The sequence below is a fragment of the Hyla sarda genome, chromosome 3 (genome assembly GCF_029499605.1).
Source record: "Hyla sarda isolate aHylSar1 chromosome 3, aHylSar1.hap1, whole genome shotgun sequence".
NCBI classification, from domain to species: domain Eukaryota; kingdom Metazoa; phylum Chordata; class Amphibia; order Anura; family Hylidae; genus Hyla; species Hyla sarda.
The window spans coordinates 364332754-364356840 of NC_079191.1; positions in this window are offsets into that span (position 1 = coordinate 364332754).

Genomic DNA, 24087 nt, shown 5'->3' on the forward strand with positions numbered 1-24087 from the left:
CTCTGGTCCAGACATCACATCTCCTTCACTCAGGACTCTGTCTATGACAGTAAGCGCAGCACCCAGCTCCACATGTATTCTCTACAGTACTTCTGCATTATCCACAGACATCTCTGTAGCTTCTTTTCTGGTCACCTCTTCCAGATGACCGCACAATTCTAGCCCCACCTCGGGCTCATCTTCAGCTTGTGGGTGGAACCCATGTTCATGTGCCTGATCCGTTTCTGGCTTTACTGGAGATTCTGTTTCTGTCAGAGGCACACTTGTCACTTGAGTCTCTGGATCCTTTTGGACTTGACTTGCGGTCTGTTCTTCAGCAAACCCATCAGTCTGGCAGATGCCTATCTGACATATATCTAGTGACTGCTGACACTCCCTATCCTCAGCCTCTGTTGAGTAACTCTCAAATAGTGTGTGGTGCAAGTCATGTGTTGCTAGCCTATCAAAACATTGAAAATCCGTTCCCAGTACTACATCATACTCCAAGGAGGGCTCTATTGCAACCATGCGACTCACAGTACCATAGGGGGTAGAAAAACATACATTAACAGTTTTACAACCCCAAATTACTGCCTGTATAGACAGTATGACAGGGTCCGGCTTCACCAGACTTAATATACCCCTTTTGTCTTTTGTCTTGTCAGAGTTGGCAGCAGTACACATTACTTCAGAACACATAGGCATGCATTTTTGACAAAAAAAAACATTGTCACACTGCAAAGGTAAAAAATTTACAGGACAGTTCACACAGTCAAGCAGTGACACACCGCCCACCATTAGCTCAGAAACCTTTGTGTGAGATTTCTCTGGTACACTCTCCTCATTCCACAACTGCCAAAAATATGAGAAGTCTCTGCCCAGTATAAACTCCACATTAAGCTCTGCACACACCTCCAGCTTATGGCTTACTGTCCCATAACATGTTTCAAAGTCAATTAGAACAGTCTTACCAGATTCTGGTTGAATCTTCACAAACGGTATTATGTCCGGCATGACTCTGGATACAGCCTGGCGACAGTCCAGTTCCATGTTCATCGGGATACCACCCACCATCAACTCACGGATCCTCACATCCATCTTTTCTGGCCTCCTGACCAGAGGATCATCAGGTGTGAAGTTGTCCTCTTGCTGAGCTGCAGCCAATTTCATCAATGTGCTCACCATAGCATCCTTCTTGGCGACAACCGGTTTCTGTCCATGTTGGTTGCTCCTAGCAACAGCATTTCGACGTCGACCCATCTTTTTAAAACAATCAGCAGGCAAACAACAGGACATTATGCAAGTCCGGCACCTCGCCAGCTTTATTAGACAGGTTGCAGGATAAAAACATAAGACAGGAACAAACAAAACCTAGACCGTCTAGTCACTAACTAAACAATCCAGCATGCCCTGACTATCAACTGGTGGGCTTTTCCCGGCCAGTTAAACTTATGCATCCTGCAACCTTCTACTCACTGTTCAAACATAGCGTTTGCAACCTCTTGCTGTGTGTCTCATCCACACTTTGGGCCACTCACAGCTCGGGTTCCTCACTAGGACCCCTGCCTCCCCCCACTGCCACCTTGCTGTCTTCTGGGGAGAGCTCCAACTATTCTGTCTGACTTCCTTTTAAACACATTTCCCCTTTCTGCTACATCATTAACTAGGCCACAGGTGGAGGTTTCTCCAGGGTTAGCTAAGGAAATACACCCTTCCCTTGCCACAGTGTCACTATATATATATATATATATATATATATATATATATATATATATATATAGTAATTAAAAATAATCAAAATAGTTTACTGTTTTTTTTATTAATGGTTACATTTCTTAATTTCTTAGCGGTTTAATTTTTATTAATACATTAAACATTTGGGATGATTGGGCTAATGTTATTTTCAAGTTCATACTGTGAAATCCATCCTTCTCTATATTTGGCTTTTACTACATTCTACCTTTTAGCTTTGACTAAGACATTTATCCATAACCTTAATCTGTTTAAAACCATACTGGTCCATTCTCCTAGGTCACACTGGCAAAATGCCCACACACACATTTAGGTCTGCATTCTCAGTGTTGAGTGAAGCCCATTAAGTTATATCTTGGCAGTCTAGCATGTTCTTCTTGCCCTAAGACCCAACAAAAAAGGTTATTAAATTCTATAATCTTTATAGGACACACAATGACTAAAATGATATAGCACTTTAATCTATATTTGTTCTTGATCACTGGCAAACTATTTTGTCCAGTATTGTTTCTATTAATGTCTTTATAATAACTATTTCACTCTGACCCCCCCAAAAAAAGCTTCTAGACTTTAGGTCCTCAACAACAGAGGAGATGTTGTCTATTCTGTAATATTGCTCTGCAGCTTTATTCTGCATTTGGACAAGAAGCAGCAAAAATTACCTGAAAAAGATCAGAGGGTACTGCAGTTATATCACTAATATAATACTTTTATATTTTAATATTACTAAATATTCATATGCAAAGCCTTGATTTACTCTTCTGGGTCATTTTTGTAAAAGTCATTTGAAAGCCAAAGTTTTCATCAATCGGAAAACGAGTAGGGAAACATATGGGGAAAAGTGTGTGCCAGCTCTCCAGCTTGCAGCAATCTATGTCCTGTGGCCCTATAGACTTATAGGGCCACATGACAGAAATCACTGCAAACTGGAGAGTGAAGAACGATACCTAGCTCTTCTCCCCACGTGTTCTCCTGATCGGTGGGGGTCTCAGCATTAAGACCACATTTGAGCAAAACTTTTGACATATCTCTGTAACAAGTCAAAGGTTTTTTGAAATGACAAGGACACTTTAAAGGGGTTCTCCGGTACTTAAACATCTTATCCCCTATCCAAAGGATAGGGGATAAGATGCCTGATCGCGGGAGTCCCGCCACTGGGGACCCCCGGGATCATGCATGCGGCACCCCGTTTGTAATCAGTCCCCGGAGCGTGTTCGTTTCGGGGACTGGTTACAAACGGGGTGCTGCGCGCAAGATCCCGGGGGTCCCCAGTGGCGGGACTCCCGTGATCAGGCATCTTATCCCCTATCCTTTGGATAGGGGATAAGATGTTTAAGCACCGGAGAACCCCTTTAAGTCATTGTTTTGTAATAGAAAATTTGAGTTACATATTTGTGCCCCTTAAAGAGGAGATAATACAATGTTTTGTATACATTGTGCACTGTGCCAGTATGTATCTCCCAGCTACAAAATATGATTGGTTGTCCTGTGGCTGAGGAAACTCTTCTCCCATATGAGGTCGCTTACTGTGTAAGAATAAAATATTTGCATACCTTGTTATTAGATGAGTGATTAATGTATTATATTATATAGTCCTCAGCTTAGCCTTTATGCACAAGTTTCCAGAAAGGCTGTGGAAAGAGTGTCTAGTCCAACATCCTCTCTCCAGAGGGCTGCCCCCCCCCCCCCCCCCCCAAAAAAAAAAAAAAACAGTGATAGTCTGGCTAAGCCCAGAGCAACATTTTTCCTAGTTCTGTTCCTGCAATTCAGACATATACCTTGTTAGAGTATTCATTCTAAGTCCAGTTACATTCAGGCATGTGATGTCCTGTATATTGTTCAAGTCAAAGCCTGTTACAAGTAACTATTAGTGTTGCTCGCGAATATTCGCAATACAAATTTTATTCGCGAATATCGCATATTCGCGAATTCATGAATATTCGCGAATATAGCGCTATATATTCGTAATTACGAATATTCGTTTATTTATTTTATTTTTTTTCACAGTACACATCACAGTGATCAGCCCTCTCTGCTTCCAGCTTGTGTGGTGTAAAGAAGGCTCTAATACTACTGTGTGAGACTGGTGTGCGAATTTTCATATATGCGAAAATTAGCATATACTAATTTTCGCATATGCGAATTTTTGCTTATACTAATTTTTGTATATGCTGATTTTCGCATACGCGAATTTTCGCACAGGCTGATCTTTCGCATATGCGAAAATAAAACGAGAATATTCCGAATATGCGAATATTCGTCCATATATTCGCGAATATTCGCGAATTCGAATATGGCCTATGCCGCTCAACACTAGTAACTATCACAGAATCTTGGATACAATTAGTGTCAAACCAAAAATTACTAATCCAAAAATAAACACTAAAATTTAACTTTTATTATACTTAAATTTAAATCAGTTCACTGCCCCCATCATGACAAACCACCCCCTGCCTTTATTTGTGTTATTTTTTAGTTTTCTACCTTGATATTGCTCTGTGAATCTGACTGAGATTGAGCTGAAAATACAGACTGGAAAGGGGTGTTACCCAGCAGGCGTGACATCATCTGAAGCCATAAAAGGGAGAACTTCCTCCCATATTTTGCTAGACACAGCCCAGAGCTGTTCAGTGTGTGAGATGAGCTACAATTGGCTAAGGCTGCGCACACACCCCATGGCACTCCAGACTGCAATTCCTGATTTTGAACTTCTGCGAGGCCAGTAGGAGTCCAAAGTCTGTGGGAATGTGCTCTGGACAAGTAGAGAGACACCTAGTGGCAGCTTTTTTAAACACAAATAAAGACGAGAAAACTTCATTTTTTTTCAACAAAGTACATTAGAAAGATTTTTTATTTACCATAAGGAGTGCAATAGCAAAAATTTGTTTTAATGACATTGCCCATCTAAAGCAACTGGGACCATAGTCATGAATCATTCAGTTATTCATTGTCAAACTTGATATGGGCCTGCACATGTGCCTTCTTGAGCAGGGGACCTTGTGGGCACTACATAATTTCAGTCCTTTACATCATATTGTGTTTCCTATTGTTTTCTTGGTGAAAATGATCCCAGCTTCAGTGAGCTCATTGACAAGACTTCCTGTGTAGTTCCGGGCTGATGTCTCACCATTCTCATGATCATTGAAACTCCAGGAGGTGAGATCTTACATGGAGTCCCCAACCAAGGGAGATTGCCAGGTTTTTTTGTGTTTCTTTCATTTACAAACAATCTCACCAAGCTGCCTTGCAATGGTCTTGTAGCCAGGGGTCAAGTTCTGGAAAAAAAAGTGTGGGAACTCTTCTACATAAGGGCTGGTCCTGCAGGACTCCTGCTAATGGGAACAGCGTTCCTGCCGTGGAAAAAATGCAGGAACTCATTTCCCATGCATTTCTGCAGGACTTGAGCCCTGCTTGTAGCCCATTCCAGCTTTGTGTAGAATTCCTCAGTCAGCCCTTTGTTCTTGACCGTGATGGAGAGTTTAGAATCTGATTGGTTGATTGCTTCTGTGGACAGGTGTATTTTATAAAGGTAACAAGCTAAGATTAGGAGCACTCCCTTTTAGAGAGTGCTTCTTATCTCAGCTTATTATCTATAGAAAAGAAACCTGTGATCTAGAAATCTTGCTGATTGATTGATAGGGAATCAAATACTTATTTCAGTGATTTAAATGAAAGTCAATTTATAACTTATTTGAAATGCATTCTTCTTGATTTGTTGTTGTTGTTCTGTCTCTCACCGTTCAAATAAACCGACAATTAAAATTATAGGAAGATCATTTCTTTGTTAGTGGGCAAACATAAAATATCAGGAGGAGTTCAAATATTATCTTTCCTTCACTATAAATACTGGCATAATTGGCGCATTATAGAAATGTCAACATTATACACTTATTGTTCATATTGTACGCTACCAATGTATGTCTACTTGTAGAATATCTTGACTCGCTCTTACTACAAACTGCGCTCATGAGAAGGTATCATCAAAGCTTACAAAATACATTAACTGAATATTTGCTTATGAACAAGATTTAAAAAAAAAAAAAAAAAACGGCAAGAGCCTCCAGGTTTTCAAGCTGGGAGTGGAACAGCTTTGCAATTTACTTCTGAAACTGTATTTTGATCTTAATGAATATAAAATGGCTCCCATTAAAAGTAAAACCGATTATTTCAGGTCTTCCAGGGCCCATAGCTTTTTGACTGTCTTGGAGAGTTACTATGATCTTTCATTAAGACTTCACAGCAGGTCTTCTTCACCATCAAATCGAGCCTTGCAGTACAGGAGATTGGCTACATTTAAAAGTCATTTTCTGAAATCTACAGATATATCCAATTTGGTAATAAAAATCATGAGAGAATTTAGACTTTTTATATATTGTCACTAATTCATCACTCACATTCGTCAGAATTAAGATGCCCTTTGACTATCAATCCAGTGGCGGTTTGCAGCTTCAGTTGAACGTTATGTTATATTTGGGAATAATGTACTAATTGTAGTCTTTTATTTATTTTTTTTTTTTAGAAAGACAAATGGAATTTTTTTTATTTTAAAAAGCAGCATTTCCGTCCTGGTATGATGTCTGAAATTGCAACTATTCTATAGAATGAAAAACATTTTAGCAGAAATTATGCTAAATTGCATACAGATTTTAAGACTAAATAGCTAGAGATATAATGATCCTTGTAAGCCTCCGATTCATTTTTCCTTTGCAATGACCTGGCCAGTGTGAATATATTAACACAACAAAAGAAGACATTACAGATCAGGGAGAAACTCATGCAAATTCCTTTAAACTGCAAAGAAAAAAATGATTCCTGCAGCTCAAATTGTATGAAAGGGAAAATTAATGAAAAGATGGCAAGTTCATAAGTCTTTATATCAAGTCAGCAGAGATTGTACATAAAATCTGTATTGGAAGAATTATATTGTATGGTCTGCACGTAGAGCCTGGTACTGTACATCAACCTGATCTGGAGACGAGATTGGTATACTGCCCTCATGTGGATGTTCTACTGTTATTGTTAAAATTGATAGATACAATGATATTTGGAATTTAAATATCTCATTCAAACATTTACTTGATTTTTTATTGTGTATAATTGACATTGAGTTAAAGCTGACCATCAAGGTTAGAAAAAAGTATACACACACAAGAAAATAATTCCTTACATTGTCCTGCAGTAAACCATGAGCATGAAGCAGTTAAGTGAGCAACTTAAAGCCTACTTGTGATTTCAAAAGATGTAGGCCATAGTTTTCTAGCCAATCACAGTACAATACTTAATCCTTACTGCTACGGTATGACATGGTGCTCGTGAAAGTACACAGAGCAAGATGCACCGTGCTGGTGGAGGGGGGGAAGATTTACCCAGAACACTACTATAGATGGCATGTGGTGGAAGAAGTGGTTACTGATACACTGGGGTCTTTAACCCCTTAAGGACATAGGGCATAAATGCACATCCTGGTACGCTGCTACTTAACACACCAGGACATACATTTACATTCTATACATGACGCAACCATCAGACCGGTGCTCGCATCATGCATGGCAGCTCCCGGCTGCTATCAGCAGCCAGAGACCCTTCAGTAATGGCGGAGATCAGCGATCACACTGATGTCCCCCATTAACCCCTCAGATGCTGTGATCAATGTAGATCACGGCATCAGCGGTGCTTTAAATGTCTGATCTGATCGCCTCAAAGTTTGAGTTTAAAAAAAAAATGGTGGGCGTGAAACAGTGCCGTCGCCTCGGACGGTGCTCCTTGTATGTACTGCCCTGCCATAAAATCTATTCACTGCAAGCCATCTGAGCTAATGAGCATGCAATAAAGAACACAGCTTTTGCAAATAGTGGCGAGTGATCTATGTCTCTTTTCTCTCTGCTTCACATGGAAATATAAAAGATTTTTGATTTTATAGAAAGTGAGGAGGAAAAAACAAAAATGCTAAAATAAAATTGAATGTGTCCTTAAAGTGGTACTTCAGTGGAAAACTTTTTTTTTTTTAATGAACTGGTGCCAGAAAGTTAAACAGATTTGTAAATGACTTCTATTTAAAAATCTTAATCCTTTCAGTACTTATTAGCAGCTGTATGCTACAGAGGAAATTATATTCTTTTTGAATTTCTTTTTTGTCCTGTCCACGGTGTTCTCTGCTGACACCTCTGTCTGTGTCAGGAATTGTCCAAAGAATCATAGGTTTGTAATGGGAATTTTCTCCTGCTCTGGACTGCTCCCAATACGGGAATCTGGTGTCAGAAGAGAGCACTGTGGACAAGACAAAAAAGAAATTCAAAAAGAAAAGAATTTCCTCTGTAATATACAGCTGCTGATAAGTAATGGAAGGGTAAAGATTTTTTAATAGAAGTAAATTACAAATCTTTCCGGCACCAGTTGATAAAAAAAAAAAAATGTTTTCCACCAGAGTACCCCTTTAAGGCCAAAATGGACTGTGTCCTTAAGGGGTTAACGTGCTGTGTTAGTACAGGGTGGGTCATTTATATGGCTACACCTTAATAAAAAGGGAATGGTTGGTGGCACATTAGTATATGTGAGGGGGGAAACTTTTCAAGATGGGTGGTGACCATGGCGGCCATTTTGAAATGGGCCATTTTGAATCCAACTTTAGTTTTTTCAATAGGAAGAGGGTCATGTGACACATCAGACTTATTGGGAATTTCACAAGAAAAACAATGATGTGCTTGGTTTTAACGTAACTTTATTCTTTCATGAGTTATTACAAGTTTCTCTTTGTTTACAGCCATTGACATGTCGTTGAGGTTAACACGTGAGGAGAGGATAGAAATTGTGTTGATGTCTGGTGAACGCAGTAACTGGGTCATTGCAGCAGATTTCAATGCAAGACACCCTACTAGACCACCCGTCTCCCATGCTACAGTTAGCAAACTGCTTGCTAAGTTTCGTGAAACTTGTTCAGTGTTGGATTTGCCAAAATGTGGACACATGAAATCTGTCACTAATGAAGAAACATCAGTGGCTGTCCTTCATTGAGCAAGAGCCTACAGAGTAGCACTCGCCGCATGTCACTGGAGAGTGGGATTAGTCAAACATCCCTTTGGCGGATATTAGCTATTCGCAAATGGCACCTTTACAAACTCCAGCTACTGCAGCATCTCAATGAGGATGACCCAGATCGGCGCACTGAATTTGCACAATGAGCAAAACAAAAATTGGAACTGGACCCTCAGTTTACGTAGAAGATTTTGTTAGTGATGAGGCAAACTTTTATGTGAATCGGGAAGTTAACAAACAAAACCACCGCTATTGGTCTGACACTAACCCACATTGGATAGATCCCTCCAAAACTGTTGGAACACAAAAATTGATGGTATGGTGTGGATTATGGGGTACAAAGATATTGAGGCCATTCTTCATCAATGGAAACCTCAAGGCCACTGGATATGCGAAATTGCTACATGATGATGTGTTTCCCTCTTTATGCACTGAAGCTGGCACATTCCCTGAGTTTTTTCAGCAAGATGGTGCACCACCACATTATGGGTGTCAGGTCCGAGCATTCCTAGATGAACAGTTTCCTGGAAAGTGGATTGGTCGTCGTGGGCCAGTTGAATGGCCCCCAAGGTCTCCCGATCTGACCCCCTTAGACTTTTTTCTTTGGGGTCATCTGAAGGCAATTGTCTATGCTGTAAAGACACGAGATGTGCAGCACCTGAAACTACGGATACTGGAAGCCTGTGCTAGCATTTCTCCTGCGGTGTTGCTCTCAGTGTGTGAAGAGTGGGAGAAGAGGATTGCATTGACAATCCAACATAATGGGCAGCACATTGAACACATTTTATAAGTTGTCAGAAACTTGTAAATAACTCATGAAAGAATAAAGGTACGTTAAAACCAAGCACATCATTGTTTTTCTTGTGAAATTCTCAATAAGTTTGATGTGTCACATGACCCTCTTCCTATTGAAAAAAACTAAAGTTGGATTAAAAATGGCCAACTTCAATGGCCGCCATGGTCACCACCCATCTTGAAAAGTTTCCCCCCTTACATATACTAATGTGCTACAAACAGGAAGTTAATATCACCAACCATTACCATTTTATTAAGGTGTATCCATATAAATGGCCCACCCTGTAAACATGAGAGAAGCAGCAACATCAATGAAGGAATTACACCAAGCACTGAGCTGCTACTGCTAGGGAACGTCGGAAGGTGAGTTTAATTTTTTTTTTTTTAGGTTTTTGCAGCCTGGGCACAGAGGTAATGGAAAAATGTTCAGTACAGTTCTCCTTTAACGGGTGACTGATGCATTGGATTTTTCAAGGTGCTATGTGTGATGTCTGCACATTTTAGTCTGTGCTGATGCTCCCTGGTCTAGCAAGGGTTACAGATTCTAGCCAGTGAGCTCAGTGGGTGGGTTATTTAATTCCAGTTCAGCCTGCATTCAGTGCTGCTGATTTTTAGTCTTACCTTGTCTGTGTGTGTTTGCACATTACACTTTGTATTTGCCATGGCATTTTGTCCTTTTATGCTTTTAGCCTTGTTAAATATTCTGATAGTCTGTTGCTATGTTTACCTAGTCGGTTTTAGTCTATTCTGTTAGTATCTTGTTATGTATTCTCTGTTGGTGTGTGTTCACACCTGCTTTTGTGTCTTTGTTTAGTATCTGTCCCCTTGTTTAGATGTGTTTTGGATTTTGAGCTTCCTCCAAAGCTAGTTTCCATTAACCCAGGGGTGTGCCCCCTCTAGCTTGAAGCCTATTTGGATTTGGTATGAGTGGAGTTTTGGAGTATAGTGTTGTCTAGGTTTCTCCTATGGTTAGTTCAGTTTCCTGAGCTCCGCTTTGTTTCCCAAACATATGATTCAGTTTGTTTGTATCTAGTGTGTATCTTGTTCTTGGTCCGTGTTCAGACCAGTGGGTCTTTCAGTATTTTTGTATCTTTTTCTGTAATTATATTATTGCATATCCCTGAGTAATATAGTGCCTGTCTTCAGTCTAACCTTGTTCATCTCCTACATCTATGAATATATCTCGCTGTTTAAAATTCCTAGTTTACCATTCTTGTTCATATTTTCATATCTATCATTTATCTAGTTCTAGTAGGCTGTAGCTATATTCCTGATTCTATGTTTCTCTGATATCTGTTTTGTGCTAGTTTGTATTCCAGCTGTATACAGTATTCTGGTTTGTTGACTGTGTGTCCCTGACTTGTACAGCATCCATTTAGATTTTGACCATGACAGCCCTGCACTTTAGATAGGAAGGGACTGGCACCCAGTTGTTATTCGCTATTAGAGCAGTTGAGCAAGTAGGCAGGGACAGATGTTTAGGGTCATCTTAGGGCTCACTCTTCCCTACCCTACTTGATGATACATGATGCTTATGTGAAGCATATATTACACTTTATGAAGCTCACTATGACACTGTGTGAGTAGACACGAAAGAAACAGCAACATCAATGAAGGAGTTACACCAAACACTGAGCTGCTACTTTTGCTGCTTTTGCTGCTGCTGTTGCTGCTGAGCTAAGTTAAAGAGCCAGAGAAGAGATAACACTGCAGCACTGTGGGCACACAACACATTACAAAAGGGACAGATGACATTATATATCTCCCTCCCTCTCCCTCTCCCTCTCTCCCCCCCTCTCTCTCCCCCTCTCTCTCCCCCTCTCTCTCTCCCTCTCTCTCTCCCTCTCTCCCCCTCTCCACTTAGTAAATCCCAACTCCTTTTACTCTGTTTTGTCCTAGGTCTTCAGCATATTGTAAAAAAGGAGACACCAAGTGGCCAAGAATCTAGGAATGTTTTTATAATAAGAAGTATTTTTTTTGTAAAGGAAGTGATTTACAAATACATTTGGAATTATATATAGAAATGGAAAAGAGGTTGTTTCGAATGACAAATCTTCCATGTGTACAAATATGCCTTAGTTGACCTACTAGCGTTCCTGAGATATGTTTTCACTAAATACTTTCAGTCCTAAAATACAATTTTATTTCACTATTTCAGACACACATACCCTACGGACAATTAAGGAAAAAGTTAGCGGGCCAGTATATACGATGATGCTAGAGTCACATTGCTATCTAGGAATTAGACCTTTTTGGGATGCCAGGAGGTGGTGCTGATATGTATTAGTGTTGCTCACGAATATTCGCAATTCGAATATTATTCGCGAATATCGCATATTCGCGAATTCGCGAATTTCGCGAATATAGCGCTATATATTCGTAATTACGAATATTCGTTTTATTTATTTTTTTTTTTTCACAGTACACATCACAGTGATCACCCCTCTCTGCTTCCAGCTTGTGTGGTGTAAAGAAGGCTCTAATGCTACTGTGTGAGACTGGCGTGCGAAAATTCGCATATCCGAAAATTAGCATATGCGAATTTTCGCATATGCGAATTTTCGAGTATATTAATTTTGTATATGCTAATATTCACATATGTTAATTTTCGCATACGCGAATTTACGCATATGCGAAAATAAAACGGGAATATAACGAATATGCGAATATTCGCGAATATATGACGAATATTCGTCCATATATTTGCGAATATTCGCAAATTCGAATATGGCCTATGCCGCTCAACACTAATATGTATTAGCAAAGGAATAGAGAGGGCGCTACCTAGCGCATTACCACTAAAAACCAGGGTGAACAGAGGTAATTACAATGCTCACCCAGATTGTTACACTCGCCAAGTGTAACAATGGAAAAAAACTTGTGTGTAAGTATGCCGGCAGACGGTCCACCTTCAGATAGATGCACAAAGAACACAAGGAGCCTCCAAGGAGGTGGCGGACATCAGGAGGCGCTGGACACACTCGGAGGGTAGAAACAACTTTAATCACCCATCATGCAACGCATTTCACAGATTATCTGCTTCATCAGGCATACTCAGGTGAGTAAAAGCATACTATATATAGGGGACTGGGTGGTTAGCCCTCCAGGTGAGCCAAGGAGGGAGTTAACCCTCAAGGCTCCACTGGAGGGGAACCACCCAGTATACAAAGATACACATACGAATAAACAGAAAAGGGAGAACATTTCACATATGAACAATACAGATAAAAGGGAACATGTATAAAAGGTATATAAAAAATATATAAAATATATAAAAATATAATATGTTCATATATACTGGAATGCAGGGGTAAAAAAACACCTGGCTAACTAGCAACTATGTTCAATAAGGTAGAGTATTACACCAAAGGCAACTAGTAAAGAGGAATGATAAAAAAAAAGAAAACATAAACATTTTTACATTTTTAACAGAGAGCATAATATATATAAAACACAAAATTATACATATTACCGGGCATTTTCTATTGTCTCGTTCAAACCTCCTGGAAATAAAGTACCTAAAGTAAAAATCCAAAATGACTCTCTATTAATCAGTCTCTGAAATCTATTGCAGATGTAATCTGGAATGGTTTCGATAATGATTAATTTGATGCTATTGATATCTTTATTGTGTTTTAATGTAACATGGCGTGAAACGCTATGGAGAAGAAAATTTATGTTGATGTTTGACCTGTGTTTGTTCATGTTCAAGAAGGATGAGATTAGTAACATTACCACTGAAACGTTTTTTAAATCTGTTGACGTGAATAGTCTGCTCACGTTCAGTAGTGCCCATTATCCAAAATGGATCTCCAATGTACCCTATGGTCAGTATCTAAGAGTCAGGAAAAATTGTACCTCTGATGGGGATTTTGTTAAACAATCACGTATACTCCAACAAAGGTTTAGAAATAAAGGCTACCCACAATCTATGTTGAACAAAGCATATAACTGTGTCAAAGACAAACAACAGGTTTGTCTAGTACAGCCCAGGTCAGTGGAGCATCCGAGTAGGGTTGACAATGGTAACATTTACAAACACAATTTTATTACGTATTATAATAGTGCATCCAAAGAAATAAAAAACATCCTTTCAAAATATTGGAGTATACTTAGGGATGACCCAATTTTGAAGAAGTCTCTCCCTCAACACCCAGGGGTAACTTTCCGGAGATCTAGTAATCTCCGTAATTTGCTAGCTCCCAGCAGGTTAAAACCCCTTGATCAACCTGTGAAAAATCATATCACACCCCAGGAGACACCAGGGGTATACCCCTGTAGTCGTGGGAGATGCCTTTGCTGTCCCATGATTGCAGGGGGTACTAATAGTTTCAAGTCAAATCAGTCAGGACTATCTTACACTATTAAAGGTACCCTTAATTGTGACAGTTCATACGTCATATACTTATTGACCTGTGTTTGTGGCATGCAATATGTGGGCCGCACGGTTCAGGCCGTGCGGTCCCGCATGAACAAACACAGGTCAAACATCAACAGAAATTTTCTTCTCCATAGCATTTCACGCCATGTTACATTAAAACACAATAAAGATATCAATGGCATCAAATTAATTATTATCGAAACCATTCCAGATCACATTCACAATAGATTTCAGAGACTGATTAACAGAGAGTCATTTTGGATTTTTACTTTAGGTACTTTATTTCCAGGAGGTTTGAACGAGACAATAGAAAATGCCCGGTAATATGTATAATTTTGTGTTTTATATATATTATGCTCTCTGTTAAAAATGTAAAAATGTTTATGTTTATTTTTTTATTTTTTTTTATCATTCCTCTTTACTAGTTGCCTTTGGTGTAATACTCTACCTTATTGAACATAGTTGCTAGTTAGCCAGGTGTTTTTTCACCCCTGCATTCCAGTATATATGAACATATTATATTTTTTTATATATTTTATATATTTTTTACATACCTTTTATACATGTTCCCTTTTATCTGTATTGTTCATATGTGAAATGTTCTCCCTTTTCTGTTTATTCGTATGTGTATCTTTGTATACTGGGTGGTTCCCCTCCAGTGGAGCCTTGAGGGTTAACTCCCTCCTTGGCTCACCTGGAGGGCTAACCACCCAGTCCCCTATATATAGTATGCTTTTACTCACCTGAGTATGCCTGATGAAGCAGATAATCTGTGAAACGCGTTGCATGATGGGTGATTAAAGTTGTTTCTACCCTCCGAGTGTGTCCAGCGCCCCCTGATGTCCGCCACCTCCTTGGAGGCTCCTTGTGTTCTTTGTGCTGATATGTATTAAGCCTTATCAAGAAAAAATGTAACAACTATCTATGATTGTAACTTGTCTTCATTTTTTCTGGTTCTCCAAAATGCTGGTGTAACCACTTATCTGCAACATTAGTTTCCTCCAGGACACTCCCAAGTCATTGTGACAGCAGTTAGCGTTTTTTTTTTTTTTTTTTTTTTTGAGATTGTTGAACAGATAATAGGCAGAAGGAGACAGGATGGGGAAATTGATTGAATGGAGCATCACTTGAAATCCTAAGGAGGTCAATTTTGTCACTGCTTTACCTGCAGTGTGTAAGGCTGGGTTCACACTTCGTTTTTACCAATACGTGGCCGCATACGGCTGGGGGGAGCTAAAACCTTGCACTCCCGTATCCCTGCCGCATGCCGCCCATATGTAATTCATTTCAATGAGCTGACCGGAGTGAAACGCTGACTCTGGTCGGTTCATTTTTGCCCCATATGCGGTATTCCCACAACACCTAAAACCGTAGTTGACCACGGTTTTAGGTCGGGTGGAAAACGGTGTTTCACTCCGGTCGGCTCATTGAAATTAACTACTTACGAGCCGCACACGGCAGGGGTACAGGAGCGCAAGTTTTTAGCTCCCCCAAGCCATATGCGGTCCGGTATTAGTAAAAACGTGATGTGAACCCAGCCTGACAAGGAGTTGTCCTCTTTTGTTTGGTTGGCAAAAGTTTTGGGATCCACTTTGTTGCAAGCTTTCTCATTTCCAAGTTGTAGATAAAGGCACCAACTCTCTCACATAATATTCCCAGATATGTGGCAAAACTTTTGCCTGATATTCGGCTGTCCTCCATAGTCATGTCATGGATGGCTTTCATATTTGGAGGCACAGAAAAAAGATAGGCCTTCCACAAGGTTTTTCAGTTTCGACTCCAAAATGGCCAGTTTAAATATTGACAACCCACCTTTTAACTGTTGCATATGAAATTCCATTATGGATCTGCATAGCACCTTTCCCTTGGAGAAACAGGAACTTGATTATGGTCCTATGCTCTTCAACATTGTACTTTCCTGGAGGTGAAGCTTAATATTTATCAGCACCCCCCTCAAATTTTTTGTATTTATGAGGTTTACTCAAGTAAAGCTATATCAGACACCCCTGCTCTGCTCATTTTGATTTGGGGATTGTTAGCACAGGTTAAAGAAAGAATATTGAGGCATTTTCTGATGGAAGGCCACATGGTCACCAGGCTCAATTGGAAATCTAGCACTATGCCTACTCTTTCCAAATGGCTCATGGAGCTTAGAGATATCATGATGATGAAGGAACTTCTAGCTGAGGCACATGGACTCTCAATCCAGTTCATATTCCTAAGATTTCCATGGCAGTAGTTCATAATTTCTTTATTTAATTGGGTCTATGTGCTCTTCCTTGTCTTCAGGTTGATGGATGATCTTTTTTTCCCCTACTTTTCTTCTTTTCTTACTAAGTTTCATGCTTCTTGCCTTCTCCCATGGCTAGCTTCCTCCGATTTATATCATAAAACTGATTTCTTCCTAAGGTCAGACATATTCTTTTTTGGAATTACCCATCCCTTGCTTTGGGTTCACAAACAGTTACTCATGTTCTTGTTGATTATATCAATATTATTCACTGTGTTTTTTTTTTATTTTTATTTTTTTGTTTCTTATTTTATTTTTGTTATTTCCAAAAAATGAAAAATGAGACATCATTCTGTCTTTATATACAATAGATTCTAATCAAGGATCCCCACACTGGAACGCAATAGTGCTACCCACCTTGTCAACATGCTGCTTCCTCCAAATATATAGTGATGGGGGGGTAGAGAACAAAGTTTGAGAAAAAAATTGCTTCATAATTCCTCTTTCATGGGGAATGCAAGTATTTGCTAAAAATGACATTAAAGGGGTACTCCGGTGAAAAACTTTTTTTTTTAAATCAACTGGTGCCAGAAAGTTAAACAGATTTGTAAATTACTTCTATTAAAAATCTTAATCCTCCCTGTACTTATTAGCTGCTGAATACTACAGTGGAAATTATTTTCCGTTTGAAACACAGAGCTGTCTGCTGACATCATGAGCACAGTGCTCTCTGCTGACATCTCTGTCCATTTTACGAACTGTCCACCGTAAAAAGAAATCCCCACAGCAAATTTATGCTGTTCTGGACAGTTCCTAATATGGACAGAGATGTCAGCAGAGAGCACTGTGCTCATGATGTCAGCAGACAGCTCTGTGTTTCAAAAAGAAAAGAATTTCCGCTGTAGTATTCAGCAGCTAATAAGTACAGGAAGGATTAAGATTTTTTAATAGAAGTAATTTACAAATCTGTGTAACTTTCTGGCACCAGTTGATTTAAAAAAAAAAAAATAGTTTTTCACCGGAGTACCCCTTTAAATCCCAATCAGTTTCTGAGACTCCATAACTGGAGCTAAAAGCTGATGTTTAGGAAATGCTACCCGTGGAGGTAGTGTAATTGAATCCCATATTCCTGTTTTAAAAAATGTCAAAAGAGAAAAGTTAACCAACAGCACTCTGGATTTTTCAGCTGGACATGAGCCCTGTTGTCTAGAAAACCAACTCTTCTACATTGTTTGCTGCAGGTCACAAAAGTTCAGCAGATTGTAGAGGGAGCTCATTCTCCGCAAGGTAAGACATGCATGCAAGCAAGGTATGTTGTTGTTTAGTTACATGACCTCTGTCCCATCACTGTATGTAGCACAGCAGAGACAATTTTGCTGTGCCGTACTCTTCACTGCCCCATGATGTAGCCAGCTACCCAATTACCTATATCATGAGGGGGGAGAATACAATGCAATAGAGTCAACATTGCTGTGGGGTAATCTACACTCCTCCATGACATAGTCAGCCGCCCGGGCTACCCCCACCATCAGGGGGAGAGGTTACAGCATAACAGAGTTGGCTCAGCCAATGTTCAGCAAAGCATTTTCTAAAGTTCTGACTGAGCATAAACATAACTTAAAAGTGGGCTTTTCCAATTCAAAATGTATAAAATGCCCCTTAAAGGGGTACTCCGGTGCTTAGACATCTTATCCCCTATCCAAAGGATAGGGGATAAGATGCCTGATCGCGGGAGTCCCGCCGCTGGGGACCCCTGTGATCTTGCACACTGCACCCCGTTTATAATCAGTCCCCGGAGTGTTTTCTCTCCGGGTCTGATTACCAGCGACCACAGGGCCGACGGCGCGTGACATCATGCCTCCGCCCCGTGTGATGTCACGCTCCGCCCCTCAATGTAGGCCTATGGGAGGGGGCGTGTCTAAGCACAGGAGTACCCATTTAACCTTCCAAGTTAAAGGAGTTATCTGGGCACCATAAAAAGTTTATGTTTAGCTGGGGGTGTCATAAAAATTTTAATTGGGAGATACTCGCCTACCTACCACAGACAAAAAGGGTCTTTGAAGTCGAAAGTTGCGGGATTAATGGATGCTGGATGTCTTTACCAGTAGCTACAGGAGACTAAGGTAGATGAGAATGTCTTTATTTTTATGCCAGAGTGCTTAGCGGGCTTTTTAAACTTAAAAATAAACTAAAAAATTTTGGTTCGCAGCGAACAGGTGAACTGCGGATTGACAATGAAATAAACCTTAAAACACAGCTCGGCGTCAGGAGCTCGTGATGTCATAGAACAGTTTGTTTGAAATGCTGAGCAGCGGAGAACCTCTCCAACACTGTCTAAGAGCTCTAAATCCCTGTATAACACTGCAGGAATGTGTTCAAGTAGTTTTAAAGTGGTTCTCTTGGAAGTTGCAACAGGATTAAAGGGGAACTCCGGTGGAAAAAAAATCATGTTTTCTGGCTCCATAAAGTTAATTTGTAAATTACTTCTATTTAAAAATCTTAACCCTTCCAGTACTTATCAGCTGCTGTATACTACAGATATACTACAGAGCTCTCTGCTGACACCTACAGTATGTCTGTGTCAGGAACTGTCTAGTGCAGGAGAGGTTTTCTATGGGGATATGCTTCTAATCTGGACCTAAACTTTGCTCCACTGTGCCCCTCCTCCTCCAGTTCAGCCTCCACAGGGCTCATGTGGCCTTGAGATGTAGGCGCCATGTCTCCAGTGCCCTGATCAGCCATCATTTCCAACACATGTTGAAGGAAATGAAGCAGTGTAATGACTTAGTTCATCCCGTAATCCAGGTGACAGACTAATAATGTGGTTTCCTCAAAGGGCCGAAGCAAACGGCAGGTGTCACGTACGAGCTGCCACTGGTTGACATTGAAGTTACACAGGGGAGACCCCCTATCTGCTTGGATCATCAAGAAATCGGTGATGGCTTTTCTTTGTTCGTATTGCCGGTCCAACATATGGATGGTGGAATTCCAACGTCGCAAATCAGACTATGTTGGGGGATACCATTCTGATGCTGAAGCTCAAGGGGGGTGTGCTTTGCTGTGTACAAATGGCTGAAGCAAATGCAAAGTTTCCTTCCCATTGTTAGGATGTCTTGCAGATGGGGAGAACACTTCAGGAACCACTTGACAACCAGATTGAACATGTGTGCCATGCAGCCGGCATGTCTCAGGCTTCTTTGTCGCAGAACATGCAAGAAGTTCTTCCTGTTGTCGGTCACCATGGTTCCCATTTCCAGTTTTCATGGTGTAAGCCATGATTCAATTTTTTGATGAATGACTTTTTAGCAGTTCCTCCCCTGCGTGACTCGCCAAGGCAATCCATATTAAGAAGAGCGTGACAACATCATGCCCTGCACACATGCTATACTGGAGGGGCACTGAGACTTGTCCGTGCAGTGGAGGTTGAGGAGATGGGGGAGGATGAGGAGGCGGAGTTGCACACTGTCACAGGACCAACAGCCTGAGAGCGTGGAGGCGGAAGCGGCGTGACCTGTCCAAGTTGGTGTTGTGGCTGTGCAGGACCCACATTTACCCATAGGGCCATAAAGAACATGTATTGTCCCTGACCGTAGTTACAGCTCCACACATCATGCCATGCACTTTGGCACACACCGACAGCCTCAAGGACTGGCCCACCTTCTGTTCTACAAAATTGTGCTGGGCTGGTACTGCCTTCTTCACAAAGAAATTACTTCTTAGGACTCTCCACCTCAGCTCGGCACAAGCCATCAGTTCTCTGAAAGGTGCAGTGTCCACCACTTAAAAAGGAAGGGAGTACCCGTGGTTGGACCCCTGCAATCAGACTCTTATCCCCTCTCCTGTGGATAGGTGATAAGTTAATTTCACTGCAGATTTCCTTTAAATTTGAGTGCTCCTTTAATCCTGAGATTGTAATAGTGGCTAAAAGGCTTAGATAAATATCTGTCACACATAAGTCATATAAATTAAAAACTCTGCTCATCATATTTATATAATATATCTTTGGAAATTATTAGTTTTTCTGTTACTAAAATTAAAATCTCGCTACTGGTAACTAGTATAAGGGGGAAGTAAACTCATGCCAACAAAGCTCCCATTGAACTCAAACCATCATTTTAATAAGTTCACATTTATTGTTCATCAATTTTCCTCAGTTGCACCTACACGCAGAAAGAATTCTATACTTTATATTTTCATGGCTATTAGATCTAATAAACTATTTTAAATAAAAAAAAATGTAAAACGTATCATTGGATTATAGATTATAATTAAAAGTAATTACTTTGTTTTAAACAACTTTTTCTACAATGCGCTGATATAATGAAAGGGATGTAAATCTTATATAATAAACTTTAAATCCTGTACATTAGATAATTTACATTTGTTTATATGAATGCAATGGCAAAAAGTAGAACAAATATATTCCCTTGGGTTTCTCGGCAGATACAAATATAAAGCTTAAGGACTTTGTTTACTGTCCACAAAGTACAATTTCTCAAATCTCAACATGCAAAGGGTTTCTGTTCCTCTGCTGGTAATTCTGTATATAGCTGGTCAGCTCACTCACCCATAGAATTACAGTGTAGGGTATGGATGCTAGTATTTCAGACCCAAACCAAGCATAAAAAACACAAAGTAATTCAGTGTCAGCACAAAGTTGACAGCGAATGATTATAACAGCTTCGAATCTTGAAAAAGAGTGTAAATAACTAGGATCCCCTGCAGGCTCACTCAGACTGCATGCATAACAACCATGATGGACAGCCACTAAAGTAAGGTACAAAAATCTCACTGTACAAAGATGCAGAAGAGAAAAAAAAATCTTGAAAAGGCTTTAACTGTCACCTTTCTGAATTTATCATCTTATTTCATAGGAAAAACACTCTGCAATACAGGATCTTCACGGATATAAGAAAAATGTTAAATATTCATTTCAGTAACCTGCTGTTCTCAAAAAGAAGTCAAAATTATGTTACATTAAGTTAGCTGGTTAGTTAATTTCTTTCTTCTCTGTAAATTAAAAATTTACAAGAAATGTTTTTTTATTATGATTTTATTTTTTCCTTTTGTATTTAAAAATTAAAGGGAAATGTCTTAAAATAAAATCACACATGCCTTGTTTGTGAAGCATGGATTTGGATTTATTAGAAAGGGTTTTTACACCTAAGAAAAGAAGTTGCTAAAAAAGAAACCATTGTGCATATGTATACATATATATATATATATATATATATATATATATATATATATATATATATATATATGTGTGTGTGTAAAGGAAAACTTTGGCAGGTCCATAGTGACAGCATCATGTGAGGATAGGAGAAGCAAGGAGGGACATCTGACCTCAGGATAGCCCATATTAACTTGCAAGTAGGAAGAAGAATAACATGATCTCAAGCTAGCCAATAATGCCTTAAAGACATGTAATGTCCTACAATGGGGTTCAGCCTGAGTGGTAAGGGAACGCTTGTGTCTTTAGTCTACATATATGCTTTATTGTAATTTGTCCAGTACCGCAGATGCTGCAAGGCCACACATGGGTTAAAGGGGTACTCCAATAGAATTTTTTTTTTTATCAATCTGTTAAAGGAGAAATGAGGCAGAAAACTTTAACCTTCCCCTGTGCCCGGGCTGCAAAAACAAGAAAAAAAAAACTTTAGCTCACCTTCCTATGTTCCCTTGTTGTGGTGGTATCGGCGTCCCATTCCTCCGGCGCTGCTGAAGGTGAAGGAAGGTGAGCAAATTATTATTATTTTTTTTTTTTTGAAGCCTGGGCACAGGAGAAGGTTAAAGATTCTGCCGCATTTCTCCCTTAAACAGATTTGTAAATTACTTCTATCAAAAAAATCTGCATACTACGGAGGAAGTTCTTTTCTGTCTGACCACAGAGCTCTCTGCTGACATCTCTGTCCATGTCAGAAACTGTCCAGAGCAGGATAGGTTTTCTATTTCAATTCAAAAAGAACTTCCTCTGTAGTATCCAGCAGCTGATAAGTACTGGAAGAATTAATATTGTCAAAGACAAGTAATTAACAAATCTGCACCAGTTGATTTAAAAACAAACAAACAAACATGTTTTTCCCCAGAGTACCCCTTTAACCACACTACATACGCACATGAGGCAGAGGTCACTTCAGAGTTTGGTATCCTTTTAGGCACGAATAGGTCAGGGAAGTCAATATAAAGCATTGGTCACCTGTCCTTAGCTGAGTATGAGTTGAGAGAGAGTGGGGAACACAAAAAGAGTTGGAGAGAAAGAAACCAAGTTACACACCTAGCCATTCCTCTTTACTGTGTGGCAATAGAATGGTAGAGGCTTCTGTGTAGTTAGCAGCGAGATTCGGATGGCGCTGACAGACCCAGAGCAGACAAGGCAGGAGTGGTAGAAAAGATTTATTTTACCAAGATGCAACACATTTCGCTGCACATGTGCAGCTTTCTCATGCATAGCAAGATACAAACAGGTAGGCACTTATATAGCTCAGAAATTAACTCTTTCTTATCCTTCCTTATAAAACATATATATATATATATATATATATATATATATATATATATATTCCCAATAATAACAGTACATCCACACAAATGAAAGAAATAAGTTGGGGTGCACGCATATTCAGAACCTCAGCCCTCCGGTTCACTCATCCATATACGAAAATAGATGCAGCACACCACGTAGTTGAATTCAAATGGGGGCTTTATTCCATGACGTGAAAGAGACTAGTAACATGTGACATGACCTGGGCTTTTATCAGCACCCTCATTACAAAATTGTGACATCACTAATTACAATTTACATACGTAAACAAGACACGATTAAGGCATCATGTTCATATCAATATAGATCAGTGAAAATCACATATATTTATCATATGTGCAATATACATATACTATCCATTGTGCACAATCGATCTGTGTTACACAACCTGTGCATATAAAATACAGTGTCCATCCTCCTGTGTTTACAAATTACCTCCTGAGACGCTGCCATGACAACATCCATCTAGGACGCCGAGTCAGCGTGGTTTTCGACCGGGAGCCGCAGAGAAGCCGCTGACTTCCGGTATCTGGATTACGTCACTGTGTGTTCCTTAGCAACCTGTGTGAACGACACCACTGATCCATCCATAGCATTCTAGCTGGGGCAAAGACTAGTTTGGTTTAAATCATGTACATGAATAACACCAGCACCAGATTGGGGATGTTCTGGTATCCAGGACTAAAAGACATCCCCAACAATCCATTATCCCCAACCCACGCAGCAACAGGGAAGTGTCAATATGCACCCTTTAGTCATACACAGAATGCACACACTCTATGGCTATATCAGTGTTCTCCTTAGATGAAACCTCACATCATTTGTTGTTTAATATCTTGATTTAAAGTGAAGGAACACAGCTGTTAGTGCAGCAGACACATCACTGGGTTGCTATAGGTAACAGAAAAGGAAAAAAGGAAAAAAAGGGGAAAAGGAAAAAAGGGGCAAGTGGTCCTGGTTGGTATGGCATCATGGTTGGTTTCAGGTGTAGAAGATCCTCTAAAATACAATTGAAATTAAAATTAGTATTTCATATTTACATGTCAGAGTACATCATATATTAAGATTTCCATGAGCGCATCGTAGGCTATATCCATCAACGCTTCATAATTTTGGGTAACACAGTAAATTCTACATTCAGTCCCTTAGGTTTTAGACTGTTGAGCAAAAATATCCATTTCAATTCCCTGGTTTGTAACTGGGTCACTCTATCACCCCCTCTTTTTAGAGGAGGAATATGATCTACTATCATGCATCTTAAATCTGATTCGATGTACCCCGGATCTAAAAAATGTTTAGATACAGGCAGGTCACAACGTTTTTTCCTTACAGAATACCTGTGCTGGTTAAGTCTTGTTCTTAAATCACATTTCG